The sequence below is a fragment of the Eupeodes corollae genome, chromosome 2, assembly GCF_945859685.1.
Source record: "Eupeodes corollae chromosome 2, idEupCoro1.1, whole genome shotgun sequence".
NCBI classification, from domain to species: Eukaryota; Metazoa; Arthropoda; class Insecta; order Diptera; family Syrphidae; genus Eupeodes; species Eupeodes corollae.
The window spans coordinates 23875848-23896184 of record NC_079148.1 but is presented as its reverse complement, the minus strand read 5'-3'; the positions used below and the strand labels follow the sequence as shown (position 1 = coordinate 23896184).

Below are 20337 nucleotides of genomic sequence, written 5' to 3'. Positions count from 1 at the left end.
GGGATCGAACCCAAGACCTCTAGCATGACAGTCCAACGCACTAACCATGATGCCACTATTACCAAAGGTTACTACGATAGTTAATTTAAATAGAGTGATTCGAATACATTGATTTGAAACTGAGTGAAATGAAAATTTTGAATAGTTAAACAAATGAATGATAATGATAATATATGTATAGCTGCTATAACTTAAAAAAAAGTTTTTGGTTAAGTAAAATATTTTTCATTTAAATACATTTTTGATAAAAATGTGTATTAAATTTAATCTTCCTCAATTTTTCGTTTTTGTCTAAAGAATTTTAATATACATTTTGCTTTTCTATTTTTTTTCTAAAAGTTCACAAGGTGGGTCTTTGTTTGACTTTGCAAATTGTTTTTAAAACAAGGACAAATAATAAACAATAGTAAAGACTAAACTAGATGTTCTTTTCTAAAATTAAAATTTCAACCTGAACCACATTCAAGCCAATTAAAAAATATTTCAAAACTGTTAACTAACTAAAAACAAAAACAGGTAATGTAGATAAACTATGTAAATAAATATGCGGGCTTTTGTGCATGATCTAAATACCAAAATACCCATGACTATTATTTTTATCTCGTTTTTGCAAATATACATGTTTTGTAAATACAATAACAAGGTTCAAAGGAAATTATTGTGTTTGAAAACTTGCACTATGCTAATTAGTTTTCTAGGGTGCAATATGTCTGGGGTCAATCAAATGAACTTGAATTTTTATATATATTCTATGTAAACATAAATCTTAGATTGTAACTAAGAAAAAAAAGGAAAAAGGTCTCTCAAGGCATGTTAATTCACAGTTTGTTAAGCCTAAGTTAAAAGTGTCATAGTTTTTTTTTAAGAAATCCATTTTCTTATAAAGTTTTTGCATACAAAAATATAAGACAAACAATTCTCCAATTTCTTAAGTTGATTTATGTTTGCTAATTTTGATTTCATCAAAAAAAAAATACTTTCGTAAGATATTAATTTTCCGAAATTTAGTTTGAACTTACGAAGAAATTGATAATTTTATCCAGTCTAAATTAAAATAAAACTGTCAACACCTTGGAAACAATTCCCATGTTGATGAAAATTGGTACAGTCATTGAGGATATAATTATGATAACTTGCAGAAAGTATTGTCAGATCTAATGCGACCAAAGTTTCAAAGTTTTGTGTAAAAAAGAGGTTGGGATGCGACCCACTGAGATAACTAACAATATTATGTGTGTGATAAATAATTTGAAGTCAATATCTTTATTTGTATACCCGGGGCATGATGGTAAGTGCGTTGGACTGTCATGGCAGAGATCTTTGGTTCTGCCTCTTGCGAGGAATTGAAAAATTCTCAAAGAGTAATTTTTGTCATGAAAAATGCTTCCTCAAATTAGCTTTTTAGATTCGGCTTTAAATTGTAGGTCGCCTCCATTACTGACGATTGTACTCGCACACAAGAATGGTTGAAAGTTGTTAGTCACTAGGCCCTAGTTCTCAACGGATTTATCTATCTTTCTCTGTTCTCCTAATACTTGAGTCGAAAACCATTTCTTATCAGTTTTTGTAGGTTTTCGTGTTGGTTAAAAAATATGTCTGTTGATTTTTTCTAAAAAACTAAAAACTAAAAATTACCACCAAGATTTTCCATGTGATGAAATAGTTTGATTTCAAAATCAATATTTGTTTAAGACATTTTTAATCGAAAAACATTTCTGAGACTAGTATACGTTAATGATAAAATTTAGCACATAATTAAAACATTTTGAAGGCAATACTTTCATTAATTCACGAGTTATCGAGAACCGGACGTCAATTTTTACCAATTTTTCGTACTATTATTTAACTGACTGTTGGATTTTTATACAAATTTTACTGAATGTCTAAATAATATTTTCTATGAGATGAAATTAGTTTGAAGCCAATATCTTTTAAAAAAATAAACAAGTCAAAATTAATTTTTAAAAACTTTTATTAATTTTTGTAGGTTTGTATTTTTTGTAAAAAACACTGACAATTCGATTTTTCTCAAAATTTTAGTAGATGTCAAAAACGTTATTCTTCGTTGCATAAAATTTGGAGATAAAATAATTTGTTTTAAAATAAAATATTTGAGGTGATAGTTATTTATGTTTACGTTTATTTTATTTATAAAAAAAATGTAAAATTATTTTTTTTCCAAAATTACATTATTTTAATATCACTTCACATTAAATAATTTAATGCAAGTCGCAAGCATTATTGGCTTGTGAAATATTTTGGGTTAACTCATTACATTTTCAACAATTAACCCATTTTTTTTAATTTTATTTTATTTATTTATAATTCGTTAAATACTAACGTTAATAATTCTTTATATATACTTAAAATCTAAAAACTTAAACTAGACTGTTGAAAAATATTAATTTGCAATTTATAATTTTTAAATTATCATTTGGTGAATAAATACAAGAGAGAAATTTATTATAGATTTAGTTTGATCTGCTAAAATTAGTTTTCAATGATTTCTGGAGTCTTATACTTGAACGACCAAGAATCTGATTGTGATGAAATTTGTCCGTTTATAATTCCAATAATAAAACAAAACTGCAGGTACATCCTATGATTTGTCAAAGAAGGAAGATTTATGATCGTAGAAAAAACGCAAAAATCTTTTCTGAATGACTTCGAGTCTTGTTACGTGTGCGACGTAGTAAGGTGACCATACTGTATAAGCATATTCCAGGACTGGTCTCACAAATGAAACAAAAAGTAATTTTAAAACACATGATTCACGGAAATTGTCACCAAATCTCTTAATGAAACCCAGAACTCAATTTGCTTTTTAACTATGAATTTAATATGTTCATTAAATTTTAGCTTAGAATCTAAGACAACAACCAAGTCAGAAAATACATATACTCTACTTAAAGGCCAGGAATCAAACATGTAACTAAAAACGATTGGACCTTTTTTGCGTTTAAAACACATAGTTTTACATTTGTCAACATTAAGGACAAGCCGATTATTATTGCACCATTCCCTGAATAATATTTAGTCTGAAAAGACAGTCAGGTGTAGAGTTAATTTTTTGTTTTAAATTTTATTGTCATCAGCATATATATATAATTTTGTATGATCGAAACCAAGTCATTTATAAAAAAAAAAACAAATAGAATATAGGACCAATGTGACTACCCTGGGGACACCAGAATTCAGTAAAGATACAATCTACTTCTTCACGTTTTTCAAAAACATCTAAACAAAAGGACGTAAAATGAAACAGATTAGTAACAGTTGAACACTTTTTAACAAAACCATGCATGGTTATAACAGATAATTGAACTACAGTGAAAAGAAAACACGCTACATACGATTGACTCAAACAGTTTAGGTATCACAGATAGTTTAGCAATAGGTCGGTAGTTCATTAACGTACAGGAAAGAGTCAAAAAAGCTACTGTAGCTCTCTTTTCTTGCAAAAAAGCTATTGGTAATAAATGGGATTTACAACCCAGAAACACGCATTGGTTACACAAATCGTTAATCAGACCGATTTTAACGTACGGTGTGGCAGTATGGTGGACTGCTTTAGAGAAAGGTATAAACAGGGATAAGTTAAATAAAGTCCAACGTTCAGCCTGCCTATGTATAAGCGGATCGCTTCGCACGACCCCGTCTGCGGCACTGGACACCTTGCTCTACCTTACAGCTCTTGACATATTTAGCAAACAAATAGCTGCAAGCTCTGCTATTTTCCTCAAAGCTTCGTCGCAGTGGACTAACAACAACATTGGCCACTCCGTAATTCTAAGGTACTTAGAATCAATTCCAAATCACGCAGACTACACCATCCCCAAACTGCAATTCGACAGAAACTTCCAGATTTCTATACCTCCCAGATATTTTTGGGAGGATAGGACATTCTTGGAGGATGAGTCAATCCATTTTTACACAGATTGGTCAGAAACAAAGGAAGGGGCTGGTGGAGGTGTGTACTCTGAACGACTGAAATTAAGTCTCTCATTACGCCTTCCCAATCATTGTAGCGTGTTCCAGGCGGAACTTTTGGCGATAAAAGAAGTCTTGTCTTGGTTCAAAGAAAACGTGATATCAACATCTGATATCCATATTTTCTCTGATAGCCAGGCCGCTATCAAATCTCTGGACTCTGTCTCTACAAACTCTATAACAGTCCATAACTGTCAATCATCTCTAATATGGCGCAACAGTGCTCGGTGCCGGGCCATAGATACACTCCAGGTAACTGTAAGGCAGATGAACTCGCCAGGAACGGTACAGTTCAGCCCATGCTACCACGTTTGGCAAGTACTGGCATACCAATCGTTACTTGTAAACTGATGCTAATGCAGGCTGTGAGGAGGGCAGGCTCCAGGTGGAACAGCATCACCACATGTCAAGTCACAAAAAATATCTGGCCAACACTGGATTGAAAACGTTCAAGGTTCTTGCTCTCTCTAAGCAGATCGCATATAAGCTCGATAATAAGTGTCATAACCGGACACTGTCTAATAGGAAAGCACGCCACGAGACTAGGCGTATTCTCAAATGACTTTTGCAGAAGCTGTATGGACGAGGAAGAGGATGAAACAATTCTTCATCTTCTCTGCACATGCCCTTGTGTAGCTCGAAAACGCAAGAATTACCTAAGAGAATTCTTCTTTAACCACCTAAAAGATCTAAATCATGTCGGTATAATCAGCCTCTCACGTTTCGTAAGGCACTCAAGCTGGTTCCATTGAGCTTAGAAGGAAGCCTCAAGATTCATGTGGTATCAAAATGAGCCATTAAACTGGCCTAAGTGTGTCCGTTCCCATCTTGGACAGCCACTATAACTTAACTTAAACTAGCTAAACAATTTAGAAATTGAATTATTAAAAATTGAAAAATAATGTAATCTGACATCTGAACTATCTAAAAAGCTTTATACGATTCAGATTCTATTTTAAAATACGAGTTGCAGTTTGGTCCTCCATAAACCCTTTTTTTCTGTATTACCATTTCAATTTTAGTTAAAGTATCTAAATCTCAAAAATAAATACTTCTATGTATTTTTTGGAAATAAAAAATCTTCTTGGTATTTCTTGCTATAGAATCTTTTGCTTTTAAACTAAAACAAAAAACAATGCTTATAAAACTCATATGTATGTAATTCAAATCTTAGATCCATAATCTATACATATTTGTGCTTTCAACTAACAAAGCCTTTATTCGACTTTAAGTTATATGGTTCGTTTAATTTTCACTCAATCACATCATGTGCCATATAAATATTAGGTATTACTGGAAAATTTCAACTTCAAACTCGTTACGCTATCGATTGACAAAAGAAACAAAAGAATAACTTAAAAGCCTCACATTAAAATGTTAAATCTACAAAATTATACTAAATGAATCTCAAATAATTATATACAAACTTTTATTCAATGCAAAAAGGAAGAAAAAACTTCAATCTTATACAAAAGATGCGGTATAACATTATCTCGCGAAATACTTCTATACCAATTCTAAACATCGTCAAAGACTATTTTATTCATAATATTTACTTCTATATCGATTGCAAAATTAACTAAATAAATACATTTTTAAATATTCATAAAGTTAAGCATTTTATAATAATATATGAACCTGCGAAGGTTATAATATTTGCTCAATCACACCTCATAATCGATATACGGTCTAATTATTCTTCCAAATAATAAATTCATACAAAAATAAAAATCAAAAATATTTTTTACCCAAACAACAAATATTTATTCATCAATATTAATAGGTTCATGCTAATAAAAAACAAGCTTTAACTTTTTTTTCAAATCAATCTTATTAGATGCACCTTGTGTACCTTACCTTACCTTACCTAGACTTGAACCCTTTTTCTATGTAAACAAAAGTCGGTTTAAAGCAGTTTAAGTTATTTATTACAACTTATAAACTTTATATGTCAAAAAGCACACCAAACACAGTTAAATCCTACGACAATAATTAAAAAACATACCTATGTAAATAAATTAATAAAATACATGTGGATATATTGATTAGGTACCTATCTTATAAATAAACATGATTTTTAAACTTAACAAATGTTAAACAATAAAACCAATAAAACAAAATATCGAAACCCTTTAAGATGGAGAAAAAAGAAAAAAAATGAATCGTGACCGATTTATTGAAAAGATTATAATAATGTAGGTAAGGTACCTGCGCTATAGCTCAACATCAAAACAAAAGACTTATAAAAGTTTGTACATCAATAATGGAATGCCACAAGCAAGGTGTTGCTGATTTTATTATCTTTAACCACGGGGGACCCCAAACCCTTCTATGAAATATAAAAATTCCAATTGGCACTTATTTAAACATAAATATCTTCGTTTTCTCTCTCTATCTCTCTTATTGTCTCTCTTTATCTCTCCTCCCCCTCCCCTCCCCACAAATCATTATTTTACAACAAAAGTTCTGTAAACAATTTACTGACAACCAACAAAATCAGGTTTCTTCTCAAGAAAATTAATTCCAAAACAATTGCAGACCTAAAGCTTTTTCAAGAGTCTTAAGCCTTTAGCAACCTTAATCCATAAGACCAACTGATTGGGTATAGATATGGCTTTGAAAAGACAATGGTGCACAAGTTGAGAGTTCTAGTTTCAAGAAACAAGTCTCTCTTAAAGCAAACAATACAAATTCTCAATTTTGAATCTCATGCTTCTCGTAGCCCAAAATTTACCACAAGTCACAAGCTCTCAACTCTCGGCTCTTGGAACTCGGCTTAAACAAATCGAACCAAACATTCAGCGAATTTAAGCCAGCAGCGTATCGTATGCGAGTACGACTACGAGTACCTAGTACCTACTACCAACTTTCGCTTTTGGTTCTAGTATGAACTGGAACAAAGCGGTTTCCTGCTTGCGTTGCGTCAAGTGCACAACACCAGGCCAGGCACAAACACAGCTCACAGAGAGACAAAACCATGATCATCAGCAGACTTCTCTACTATAAGCTGGAAATTTACTATGTTTATTTGTTGTTGTTTTAAAAATCGTTTTTTATTTTGCATTTAACAAGAAATGAAAATGTATGAAGAAAAAAAGACAACAACAAACATTTTATATCTTTTGCACCCGTGTACTGTAATTTTTGCATCGCATATTATGTACTCACTGAGGCGCCATTATAGCCTTAAGTTTTGTATTTATTTGTCTTGAGTTTTTCTTTTTACAATGTTCTCCTTCTTTTTGACTGAATGGAAATTGTTTGGCAAATAAAAACAAAATAAGTACACACATTTTAAATAGTGCAGTCATATAAGAAAAAGGATTATCCTAATTTATAACATTTAAGAGATTTTGACAGATACAATATACAATAAACATGTCCAACCCCTGAATATATTATGTAGTAGCCTTATACTGGTACTGGATGTGGATCTGGCTTTGGCTACGGAGTTTGTTTTTCAAAATAAGGCAATAATTAATATCGAAGATATTTTTAATTGAAAACAATAATAAGCTATTAAGAGCTACATATGTAAATGCCTTTACGGAGAGATAGCATACCCTAAGAAATAAAATAACACTGTTAGAGAAGTTCTTTTGATTCGATCTTATCATACATTTTGGAAACTCTAGTTTCTTGGATTACTTTTAACACTTGTTGATCACTCTAGGTATTCAAATTCATGTCCCTGTTCCGTGAACTTTTTTTTTTAAACATTTTTAAAAAAATATCCTTATTTTTATAGGTACGCAACACAAATGTTATCTTTGTAGTCCACTTAATGAAGGTTTTCACCTCAAAAAAGATCCAACAGTTTTGAAACTTGGGTGTCTGGTGATGACCCAACAAAAAGTTCCCAAAAATCCGTCGTGTTGTTTCAGTTTTTCACGTTTATCTCGAAAACTATTTGTCGTATCAAAAAACTTTGTGCCACAAAATTAAAGCTCATTAAATGTTATAAAAAAATTTCTTATTAATTGTTTCATATGTCTTATAGTTTATAAAATAACTCTAGCGGCAGTGAAGAGAAACAAACGGTTTTATAATTTTTCGGGTTTATTTTTAAAACTATTTGGCATATCAAAAAATAATCTTCAACAAAATTAAAGCTTATCAAAAGTCATAAAGAAATATGATGTTAATTTTGTTTGTACTTGTTTTAGCTTCTAGAAAAAAACTGTATCGGCATTTAAGAAAAACACGTGTTTTTTTCTCACGAAAAAAAACTTATTAAATTAAATTGGGTGGCGCAACAGTCCGTTGAGAATTAGGGCCTAGTGACTTACAACTCTCGACCATTCCTGTGTGCGAGTACTGTTGTCAGGGATGAAACGGACGTAAAGTTTTAAGCCGAATCCGAACGGCAAATTTGAGAAAGCACTTTCATGACAAGAATTACTCTTGGAGAATTTGTCAATTTCTCGAAAGAGGCAGTACCCGTGAAAAAAACTTTAGGTGGCATAGACAGGGATCGAACCCAAGACCTCTCGCATGACAGTCCATCGCACTAACCATCATGCCACAGGTAGAAGCTTATTAAATGTCCTAAACAAAATTGGTATGCATTTGTTCGTGTCTGTAATTGTACACACAGAAAATGTATTGTGCAATTTGTATGTCCCTTCTTACTTCTGAAACTCGTTGGCCCACTATATGGCTCATTGCCTGCATGCCTAGAGAATAAGCATTATAGCAAGCTGTTTTATTACCTCCAACGATGCCACTCGCTTATGACAGGATTTTATTTGTAACTGGAGAATGAATTTGGAAACAATTTTACAGCTTTGCAATGTCTGTATTATCTCTAATTGTACGTGCCTCCCCAAAATCTTCATGTTGCTCACTAGTAGACAAAATAACACCAGTGAATTCTTCGAGTGATGAGAAAATTTCATGAGTAGCAGTCAGCCCTAGAAATCATTTGCTAAGTACACTATCAGTGATTTCACGCCTTGGTGTCAAGCCACCAATACTCTTCATTCCACGCATTAGAGTTTGTTCAATCGTCTGGTCCGACCACACCCCTGTGCGAAATCGTTCAGTTCTTCTGATAGTAAACTAAAGTGCACAAAGGTTTTAAATTCATCTTGGGTCATCACAGAATGCAGTTTTATCATGTCCTGCAAATAAAGGTGACATGATTTGGGGTACGAGAAGTGTCTGGTGGCATTGAAATCATATTCTTCACACAATTAATATGGACATTCCAATCGCCAGACTGCTAAGCGTGAATAAAATTTTTAAACAATGTATTTATATTAAACAACTGAATCCATAAGGCTGCTGTTGGTCCATGATTTGAGTTTTTTAAGGTTTGTTTGTTTATTGGATCAAATGAGGGTTGTTTTGAAGGAGACTCATCAAGAACATTTTTCATGAGATTTTGGATTTTCTCTAATTCATGTTGGCTTATGTCGACTTGTTCCATTATTATTATTAAAACTCCAACTGCTTAAGCGAAAGCTTTTCCTTACAGCATCTTTTCAATAGAAACCGGGTGCATATAGTTCTCATTAAATCTTGCAGGCCACTTCCACTTATCAGAAAATCTATTGGAACATTATAGGATATTAACAGGTGAGGTGCACCCAATCTGACTACGCATTTTGATAGACGGACTCAGATGAAGCTGCGGCAATGACTTTTATTCTTTGTATAAAAAGAGACTGGTAAAATGTTACCACCAGACATTTTTGGTCAAATTTTGCAACTGCCAGCATAGTGCAATGTATTATATTCGGACGGTGGAGAGTTTATGAACGGAATAGGAATGATTTTAGTTTTTGCACTATACAAGCCTGTTGTTATTGAGTGCATGTATCCTTTCCAACCTGGAACATCGTAAATGCCAGTAAACTTTGATGCCAACCAAGGAGTATCATATGGCTTTGGGTGTAACATTTCTTCGGAACACGCATTCACATTCCCAAAAACTAAATTTTTTAATCCGCCTTTTCTTTTTTCTGAAATGTTTCCTAAGGAAGTTTCCTCCAAGTTATCCAGTTGATTTAGCAATAGGTAGTTTTTTCAGCTGTTGCCTTCGTCTGTTGATTTCTTTTTCTATGGAAGAACATGCAAATGCAGCGATTAAAAATTATCCGGCCGAAATAATGTAATGTATTTAGTTCATCTAACATTCTGACATTAAAGTCCGCGTGTGGCAATATATCTCCAACAACTGAGCTTTAAGCTTGATAGCTTGATATAAGGCTTACTAACTATTGGAGACATAATCTGGGACGCACAACTGATATAATGCTATGCCCTTTTGCTATGCACTCCTTTTTCTATTTTTAATGTTCGTTTTCTTTAGTATAAGAATTTCCAGAACCGTTTAAGGTTTAAAAAAATCATCACATGTTTTCCTTACATGACTTAAGAGTTATTTTAAAAACTAAAAACTAATAAGCTTTAATTTTGTAGAAGATTATTTTTTGATACGACAAATAGTTTTCAAGATAAACGTGAAAAACTACAACAAACTGAGTGTTTCTCTTCATTGCCGCTAGAGCAGTTTTTCGTTCGTTGACTGAACTATTGGGCTTTGTATTCAAAGCTATTATTATCGATTCGAATTGACGAATTGAAAATTTTGACAAATATCGACGTTTACGGATCAAAGGAATCTAAGTGCTGGAACACAAAAAATGCAAAAATCGGAGCCGCAGCTGGAGCCAGAGTTGAAATAGCTGTCACAGCTTTTCGTACGTACAGAAAGTACGCACACAATGCGTCGTACGACTTTTTAATGAATTCCACTAAAAAACAAAACATAAATTATAAAAATTAAAACAAACAACATCACATAAAACCCACTTGGCATATTGAACTGTTGGGCAGTTGCTTCCATTCCTTTGCTTCAGTTAAATTGTTTTTGTAGTGTCTGCTTTCAAAATTCCAAAGGCCGTCCCTTACAGGGACCGCTTGGATAATTTTTTTCCGATTCGTCCATTTTGTATTTTTTAATTTAATTTTTATTTGATTTAATTTTTTTTTATTTATTCAAACAACCGCACTAAAAAATATTATTTTAATGCACAAACACAAACCACAAAATCAAATTTGATGTGCTAAAAATGATAGACGTCAAAAGTGTCGTACATCAAAGTTAAAAGTTGGTCATCTCTTTCAACTGCGGCTGCGGCTCCGATTCCAGTTCCGTCGCGTTGTGTTCGTGCATCTGCATTTGCGTACTTTTAATATTTCGACAGGTATTCCGTTTACGACTCCGGCTTCGGCTCCTAACCTACATTTTTGAAAGAATTTATGATTATTAGTTTTGTTGATTTGTTTTATAAAAAATCTTTGCAAAAAATTTAACAAAACTTGAGTCAACATTAAATAAAACCTTCTTTCTTACTTATTCAAATAAAGCAAAATACAGGGTTTTTCAACAGGGACGCTCAAAAGTAGAGCGACATGGACAGCAAACAACGCCATATTTCTTAACGCTGTTTTGACATTTCTCGTCAGTAAGGTGTGCCATTTCATGGTGGAGAGAAATACGAGTCAACAACGAATCGACATTATTAAAATTAACTACCGAAATTCGAAGTCAGTAGCCTTAACGTTAAGAGCGCTACGTCCAATTTATCGTCGTCATAATGGTCCTACCAGATCAACTATAGAGCGTCTAGTTGAAAAATTTTAATCCACAGGCACAGTTCAAGATTTTTCCATGCCAGTGAGACAAAGAAGTACCCGTAGTGTCGCGAATATTGCTGACGCTGAGGCTTCAGTTGCAGAAAGCTTAAATGTGTCTCGTATATGTCGTTCTCAAGCGTTGGGTATCTCTGTGACGTTGTTGTGTTTTTCGAAAAAATCTTGGCCTACATCCTTACAAGATTAAATTGAAGCAAGAATTGAAAACGCTTGCATCCTGAACAAATTACGGTTTGGTGTGATTTATGGGCCGGCTGTGTCATTGGACCGTACTTCTTCGTGATGACCAAGATCAAATATATTTGGCCTAAATTGGATGATACGAACTTAGAGGACATGTGGTTTCACAAGGACGGTAGCGCCACAAGCCACACAGCAAATATCATAATCAATTTATTGGAAAACAAGTTTGGAGAACGTGCTATCTCACTAAGTGGTCCAGTCGCTCGACCACCTCGGTCGTGCTATTTGACGCCGTTTGACTATTTCCTGTTGGGCTACGTCAAGTGAATGGCAAATGCCAACAAACCAGTGGGGATTGATAAACTTCATCGAAAATTGAGTTCAACGTCTGGACTTCTGCAAGTGTGCCCGTGGTGGCCATGCAAAAGAATAAAAGTTCCATACATAATGGAATCAAACGTACTTTCACAGGAATAAAGAATTTCATTGATATCCAAAACCGTTTTGTTTTATTTAAAGAAAAAAATACTTTTGTAGCCCTCTTATTGAAGAACCCGATATACATAATTAAAGGGTTTTAAATAAATGACTCGATAACTTGACCAATCGGAGAAAATACGTCGATTTAAATGGTAAGCCAAGTTCCTTACTGCCCAATTCTAGAGAACGGGTTGTTTCAACATCAAATGGCGAAAATGAAGAATTACATTTTGCACTAAACTTGTTATTGGCTTTCTACTTAGGATACAAATTTTGAACGAAAAATGGAATTAACGCTCTTAAGGTTGATGTGACCAGCTCTGAATTTTATAAAATATTTATAATTTGCAGACGCTTATTCGTATACTTTACCATGATGAAATTGTTAAGCTATGGAATTAATTGACAATGACAGCTTAATGATAAGGAAAAGGGTGTGTTCACAAACTAAATTAAAAGTTGTCAAGTATGTATTAAAAAACCCGATATTATTTTTATCAGCATTTTTGTATTAATCGTCGAATTATAAAATAAAAATAAATTAGGTGGCGCAACAGTTCGTATAGAACCAGGACCTAGTGACTTACAACTCTCAACCATTCCTGTGTGCGAGTAGTTGCAGGGATGTAGGGGACCTACAGTTTATATGCCAAATCCGAACGGCTAATTAAAAAAATCACTTTTTCATGACAAGAATTACTCTTGGAGAATTTTTCAATTCCTCGCAAGAGCCAGTATCCGTGAATAAAACTTTAGGTGGCACAGGCAGTAATCGAACCGAAGACCTCTTGCATGACAGTCCAACGCACTAACCACCAAGACACGGGGACTACTATTCGAATTACGTATTATGCATTCACTTTTGAAATTAAAAAAAAAGGAACTGGAAAATTTAGCTTAAATAACGTGAGCTTTATGTTTATCCTTTTATTCCTTCATTAAAGGAGGAAAATATAAATAATTATTTGACTAAGATTGTATTTTTCTTTTCAAAAGGGTTTGTTCACCTTGAAAAATGCTTTAAAAAACTTGAGTTTGCTGAAAAGCAGAACATTTAATAATATTTTAACACTGAAAATTGTACACAGGCTGGTTCAACTTCATGTAAGTGGTTAGCTAAAATATTACGAAACGTCCGACAGAAAAGTATAAAGATATTCAAGTCGATGAAATAATAAAATTGCGTATACGCCAAGTATACCATTCTTGTAGTCATACACGATTTGGTATTCATTTTGATAATATTCAAAGATTTGTTTAATTAAATAAGCATACAAATAAAAGGTTTATTTTTAAGAAGTATTAAACTTTAAAACAGAATAAAAGATAATATTTTTTAAATGAATGACATGGCTTGTTCGTAGTCTAATTATCCATTACTTTTTGCAACATTTAGATCAATATTTCGGCAACAACGCTGCGTATTTTTCCCTTTTGGGCTTATGTATGTTGGTAAAGCGTCTGACTATATTTAATTAATATATTATTATATTAAATTATATTTTTGATAGTAAAGTACACTGTGGCCATATTTCTAAAACAAAATTGTATGCAAAGTAGACATTTTTATATGTGATTAAGGCGTTTTAAATTCTTAAAACAAACTTAAGTAGCCTAACCTTTTTAATATTCTTACATTAAAAAGTATACAAGCTGATAAAACTGGCAGAAAAAAGAAGGAAATCTATTTATTCTACAAATACCTTAGTTTTTTGGCGTTTTTTCGCAAATTAACATTAATAAGAAGATTTTGTTAAAAACAGTAACAGAAAGCATTGAAATCGAAATGTAACCTCTCAATGGCTTTTCAAAATAAATCACGGGCAACACGAAACAAAAAAGTTTTAATTTTAATTAAATTTTAATTAATACTGTCTTTCACATACTGGCAGGTAGTTGTACTGTTATATTTTGACAGTTTTTCGTTAATTCTATATTGTCAATCTTATAATTCGGAAGGTTGATAGTCTGGCCATTCATGACGTTACCGTAACACTTGGATCCATTAAGATCCATTCTAATACCCTAAAATATTGATGTGATTCAGATAATTCAATTGTCTATTTTATTTTGATGATTGCAGATTATGTTATTTTTGCAAGAGGTGGTCACTACTATCCACAGAGATCTTGTGATTTATTGTTTAGTGCCACTTAGTAAAAGACAGGATATATGTAAATGTTTCACAATCGATTGAAGACCATACAGATGACAAACTAGAAGTTATCAATAAATGTTAGTTAAAAGGATGTAGTGTTGCAACTGGAACCGTAGCAGTGGAGGGCATTTGACTGATAAACATTACAAATTTTACTTAAATAATAATGTTGTTCTAAAAAAAATAAAAATATTGTAAAGTCCCTTATTTTGGATTCTAAACTTTGACAAGTCTTTTAAACAAAACATACAAATTAGTGGATTATTTCTGCACTACTTAGAACTAAAATTCTGCAAAACTTTTTTCTTCACATTGAAGATATTGCAATCGAAAAATCATATATTTTAATTACAAGAGGTAGTTTTTTGCAACCTTGTCATGTCATAAATCTTTATTTTATAACATTGCCAACCTATATTTTAAAAATTCGCAGAAAACAAAATCCAAACAAGAAATTAATGCACCGCACTGTTAAACTGCAATCACAAACTTAGATATGCAAGTACATAAAATGTACTTTTATTAAATTGATACCTAAAATGTATTTAAATTTTCTTGTAAGATGTTATTTTTTAATCCTTTTAACATACATATTTTTATTGTGTGAAAATCATAAGCATATAATATTCACACAAATTAAAGTGTTTGAGTGATATTTTAATCTTTTCTGCATATATTAAAGGTAGGTATAGTGCATTACCTGTTTTTACCAGTTAAAACAGGCTTTTGGCTTTTAGGAAAATAGAAAAACACTTGAGTGTTTTTCTTCTTAACGAGATCAAACTAACGAGTTTTGACACAGGAATGCAATCGTTGGTTATTTTTTATTTTTCATTTTCAATGCAAGAGTGGAAAATTTTAAGCAACACCCAAGATCGTCGTATGCTTGCCAAAAAAAAAGAGTGTCGCCTATTGACCAAACACACAGCAAGCTTAAAACTAAAATGATCACCAAATCTCTCTCTCCTCAAAGTCAGAGCAGACTACCTCTCTTTGCTGCTTACTCGGTTTGAAAAAAAAGAAAGAGAGAAAAAAATCGATTCTCTCTTAGCCAGGCCAATAATGGTACTGCACAGTTCCCACAAAAATTAACCCTCCAACAAATTTGCAATAGACGAGGGTATCTTAAGCTGCTTTGGCAAAGCTTTTCCCGTTGTTGTGTATCGAATCTCCCAGCAGCAAAAAAGACAAAAGACAACAATTCAAGCTTTTTGTGTGTAAACAAAACTCAAGATCGTTTTCACGAAGCAGCAGCGCACCAAAGCAAGCAACAAAAGCAAAGCTACGATTGATGGCAGAAAAAGTTAAAAAAATAAAACTGAAAACTGAAAAAATAAAAAAAAATAACAAAGTTAAAGTTGTGTTGTTTTATTTTTGTATTATTATTACCTACCTCTCCTTTTTGTCATAACGAGAAACTCGTTTCGCATTTATATAGGAAAGATTCGTATTAGCCACGCTCAGATGGGATTAAAGTATCTACCGAAAGAGAAGCTCTCGAATCTCGAATCTCAAATTTTGTATCTACTTGAATTGAATATCCGCGCGTGCACACAACACACAGCACAAAGATAGATCATCGCCTTCGCACATCGCCATCGCCATTGCCATCAACGACGACGAGACACAAACCGCGATCGGGGTTAGTTGTTGCTCTGCTGATATCAGTTTTTAGTAAATATACCAAAACCAAACCTACAAAAATTCAGACAAGTCGAAAACTCAGTCGAAAAGTATCTCCTCGTTGCTTCTTCAATTCAATCTTCACTTCAATTCACTCGCTAAAGCTTCATCGTTTTGTTCGTTCGCTTGTTGTTCTTCGCTTAAACTCGCGTAATACAAAAATAAAATATATTATTTCCTTCTCTTCCTCTGAAAAAGGAGAAGATTTTTTACTACCTATACTATCATCGGGTGCGGGTGGTTGTTAAGTTATTAAAAAATATTTGTTTCTTTTTATTTATTTTTTAAAATTTTTATTTGATTTTTTAAATTTCGTTTTTCGCAATATTCGGTATTTAAATAAGGAAAAAAACCGAATCGTTGGAAACATATGGAAGTTAGTGTGCCGCTCAATTCGTTATCGTAACTTGAAAGCAGCAAAAGTGTGTTGCGCTGTTCGGCTTCTTGTAATTTAAAAAAATACGAAATATTCCTAATTCTTGAAATTGTGGTCTAGAAAAGTGATATCTTTTCTTTTTTTGAATAATATTTTTTTTTTGAAAAGAAGACACAGATCCTTGGTTATTAATTTTTGTTTCGATAAATAATTTTATAAATTAAAATTCTCCGGAAATGTAAACTAATCGTTCGAGATACTTTTTCCCATAAAATAATTATAGAAAAAAAAAACTAGAAAACAATTGAAATTATCGAATACCGCAATTAAATTGTTTATTTTGTTTCCTGAATAAGTTATTTCTCGCTTCAAATAGTTAAGTGTTTCGAATAGAAATTAAAATTAAAAATTACAACGGTTTCTTCGAACCGATTAAAAGGTTTGTATTTATTTATTTTTCATAACTAAATTTTGTGGATTGAAATATTTATTACATATATTTTATTTTGAAGGATGTATTTTTATTTTTAAAACAAAAGTGATATTTGTATTTTGTATTTTGAGACACGTTACAGTTGAATGAAAGAAATAAATAACGATTTGGCTCGCATGTTAATGAATTCAAATTAGTGTCTAGAGTGATAACGAGCCAAATATTCATCATTACTTTGTCCTTTATAGGTGAAGCGTAGGTATAATTATTAATAAATTAGTGTAGGCTAATTGTGATAAAATGGTCAGAATACCACAAAACGAACAAACAAAAAAAACTATATTAATTATGGTTGACATTTGTTTAAAAATTCACTGTCGCCAAGTCCGGTTATACATATATTGTATATGTACATTTTTATAATATACATTTACTTATAAATATTGAAACAAGTTATAGGGTTTTCTAATCTTCATCATCATCATCGATTAGTAAAACCCTAATCCAGATTAAACTGGATAGAATTTTCTTTTTAATATCATTGTTTTTTCGTAATGTATATGTTTGTAGGAATTTGAAATAAAATGTTAGAAGGAATATTTCATTGAATTCCAATGAATTTAAAATTTGTATTATTTGCATTTTTTTGTTTGAAAATATAAAAATTTTATTTATTTATATTCTTTGCTCAGCTCATAATTGGAGTCAAAGTGTAATGTTTTTGTTTTAAATTTGGGCTTTGGGTAGAAATTATAATATTTTGAATAATTTTATTTCTTTTATGGCAGATTTTATTGTATATAGATACTCTGTATATGTATATATGTTCAGCTTGATTAAAGAAGAGAAACAAAAAATTAAAAACGTGTTAAATTAGGGAGCTTTGATGATTCTGAAGCTGATGGCTGTGGAGAATTTTAAATTCGATTTTATTGATATGATTCTTATATTAATCCACATTTGAATAGATATATTTTTTTATTTTATTTTTGTTAAAGGAAAGTTTCATGTGGATTTTACTTTTTTTGTTGTTGTTGTTGTTTTTGTTGTATTTTATTGTTAATTTCTCTCTGTTGATATAAATGTTTGACGTAAGACTCTCCCATTTTTGTATTTGATTATGTGAGTGTGCCTGTTTTTTTTTTATTTTGAATTTAAAGTGACAAGGAAACTTGTTAGTTAATTTTAATTTTGTTTTTTAATCTTAATTGTATATCGTTGTTTTTTGGTGAGTTTTGTTTTGACGACGACGACAAAAGAAGTTGAAGTTTCCTTGTTTTTGTTTTGATATTTGCTTTTTCAATGTTTATAATATTAGTAATCAGGCTAGGTCTTAAATAATATAATTAATGAATTAATGAAAAAATCAAAACAAGGACTAAATTAGGTGTCAAAATCTTAAAAAAAAAATAATTTTAGACTCAATACCAAAAATATCATTGACTCAAATAAAAATGTTTGAAATTAGGAAATTGTTACTTTCAAAAATAGAAAGATAAAGCAATTTTGATTTAAGGAAAAGAATATGGTTTTATTATTTCTGAAAAATTAATATTTCGCAAAATTTATTTTGTTGAGTTGCTGATATACTTAACCAAAACATAAGTATTATAATAACATTTTTCATCTTAAATAATTTGAAAAATAAGTTAGTTTTGTTTCAATTTCTTAAAATTTTAATGAAATTTTAATACTATTTTGGACAAATTTTCTTTTTAAAGGATTTCGCTTTCTTAGTTTTTCAATATTTTACAATTTTAGGTCTTTGCTTGAAGTTTAATAGCTTTAATCCTAATTTGGAGATAACACTAGACGACAAAATTACGTTTTTTCCTCTCCCACAAACAAATTAATACTTTTTTTAAATGATTAAGATGTTCCTAAATTCGAATGTTGCACTTAAATATTTCTATCTCGTGAGGTTTTTAAAAAATGCTCCTCTAAAAATGCGAATAACAATCTTTCTTCTTTTAGATTCAATTTAAATCATTTTAGTATCTTACTTAGTTTCTAGAAACTCTCAAGATGAAATTTTTAGGATGCCTTCCATTTCATGCTTTTATAGTTTTTAAAAATACGTAAAATCTTCCTATAGGAAGTTATTGTAATGGGTCCGATTTGTCAAATTCAAAATTTTGACTTTTCTTGACGTTTCAAGGTCCTTGGAGTTGAAATAAAAGATTTTTAGAAAGAGTCTGTACGTTCGAGAAGTTTTTTTTGTCGTCCATACTTTAAGAGCCAGAAGAGATATCGATTTCAAATAAATAAAAGAAAGGCCTTTTTTGAGAAAAAAAATGCGTGGGTGGTTTTTTTACCATAGCAGTTTAAAAAAGGAGAACATTTTGGTTAACCCCAAATATCTTACGAACCAATGCCCCTAGAGACTTGAATTAAATTTTATATAATATATTGTAACATGATACCAAACAAGTATATTTTTGGAAAAAAATCCAATTAACGGTTTTCATTATAAATCAAAAAAAAAAAACTGAAAAAAAAAAAAATTGTCACCTCGAAAATTTTACGAATACAAAATGATTTTATCTCCAAAACAGTTTTGAGCAACAAAAATAACGTTTTCGATATCTGGTAAGATTTTAAATAAAAAATCAATTTGACAGTTTTTTTAATAAAAAATAAAAACCTACAAAAAAATTACTCAAAGTTGGTAAAAATTAATTTTCGACTCAAATATCTTTTCAAAACTTTAAGATATTGGCTTTAAACTACTTTCGTCTTTTGAAAAGTATTGTTGATAATAATCAGTGAAATTTTTAGGAAAATCAAGTTAACAGTTTTTTTTGCAAAAAATAAAAATCTAAACAAAAAAACTAATAAAAGTTGGTAAAAATTCATTTCCGACTCAAATATCTTCTCAAAACTTTCACATATAGCCAATATGTGAAAGTTTTTTCAAACTACTTTTATCTTTTAAAAATATTGTTTTCAACATTCTGAAAAATTTTGAGAAAAATGGAATTGACAGATTTTTTACAAAAAAATAAAAACCTAAACAAAAAAATTAATAAAAGTTGATAAAAATTGATTTTCGATTCAAATATCTTTTCAAAACTTAAAGATATTGACTTTTAACTACCTTTATCTTTTTTAAAATATTGTTGTCAACATTCAGTTAAATTTTGAGAAAAATCTAATTGACAATTTTCTTACAAGAATTAAAAACCTAAACAACACTAAAACTTGTTAAAAATTTACTTTCCACTCAAATAGTTTTTCAAAAATTAAAAATATTGTCTTGAAACTTTTTTATTTCACAGAAAATATTGTTTTCGATATTCAGTAGTTTTTTTTATAAAACTCCAACAGTCCGTTTCTTCATAAAAAAATAAAATCTACAAAAACTTTGGT

At 31.0% G+C, this 20337-nt stretch overlaps 2 protein-coding genes across 3 annotated transcripts in view; one reads left to right on the top strand and one right to left on the bottom strand.

Annotated features, from left to right (window-relative positions):
• LOC129947430 (UNC93-like protein) overlaps positions 1–20337 on the top strand; it is a 191119-nt gene that overhangs the window by 93329 nt on the left and 77453 nt on the right. The window contains exon 1 of one of the 2 annotated variants that reach the window (XM_056057981.1): positions 15936–16974. The exons of the other annotated variant lie outside the window; for it this stretch is intronic. The gene's annotated coding sequence lies outside the window, so the exon portion shown is untranslated. Of the gene's footprint in view, positions 1–15935; positions 16975–20337 lie in introns of those variants that run through there. 2 annotated transcript variants of the gene reach the window in all.
• The window catches only part of LOC129947436 (protein stunted-like), a 75682-nt gene that overhangs the window by 9345 nt on the left and 46000 nt on the right, over positions 1–20337 (bottom strand). The gene's annotated exons all lie outside the window — the stretch shown is intronic.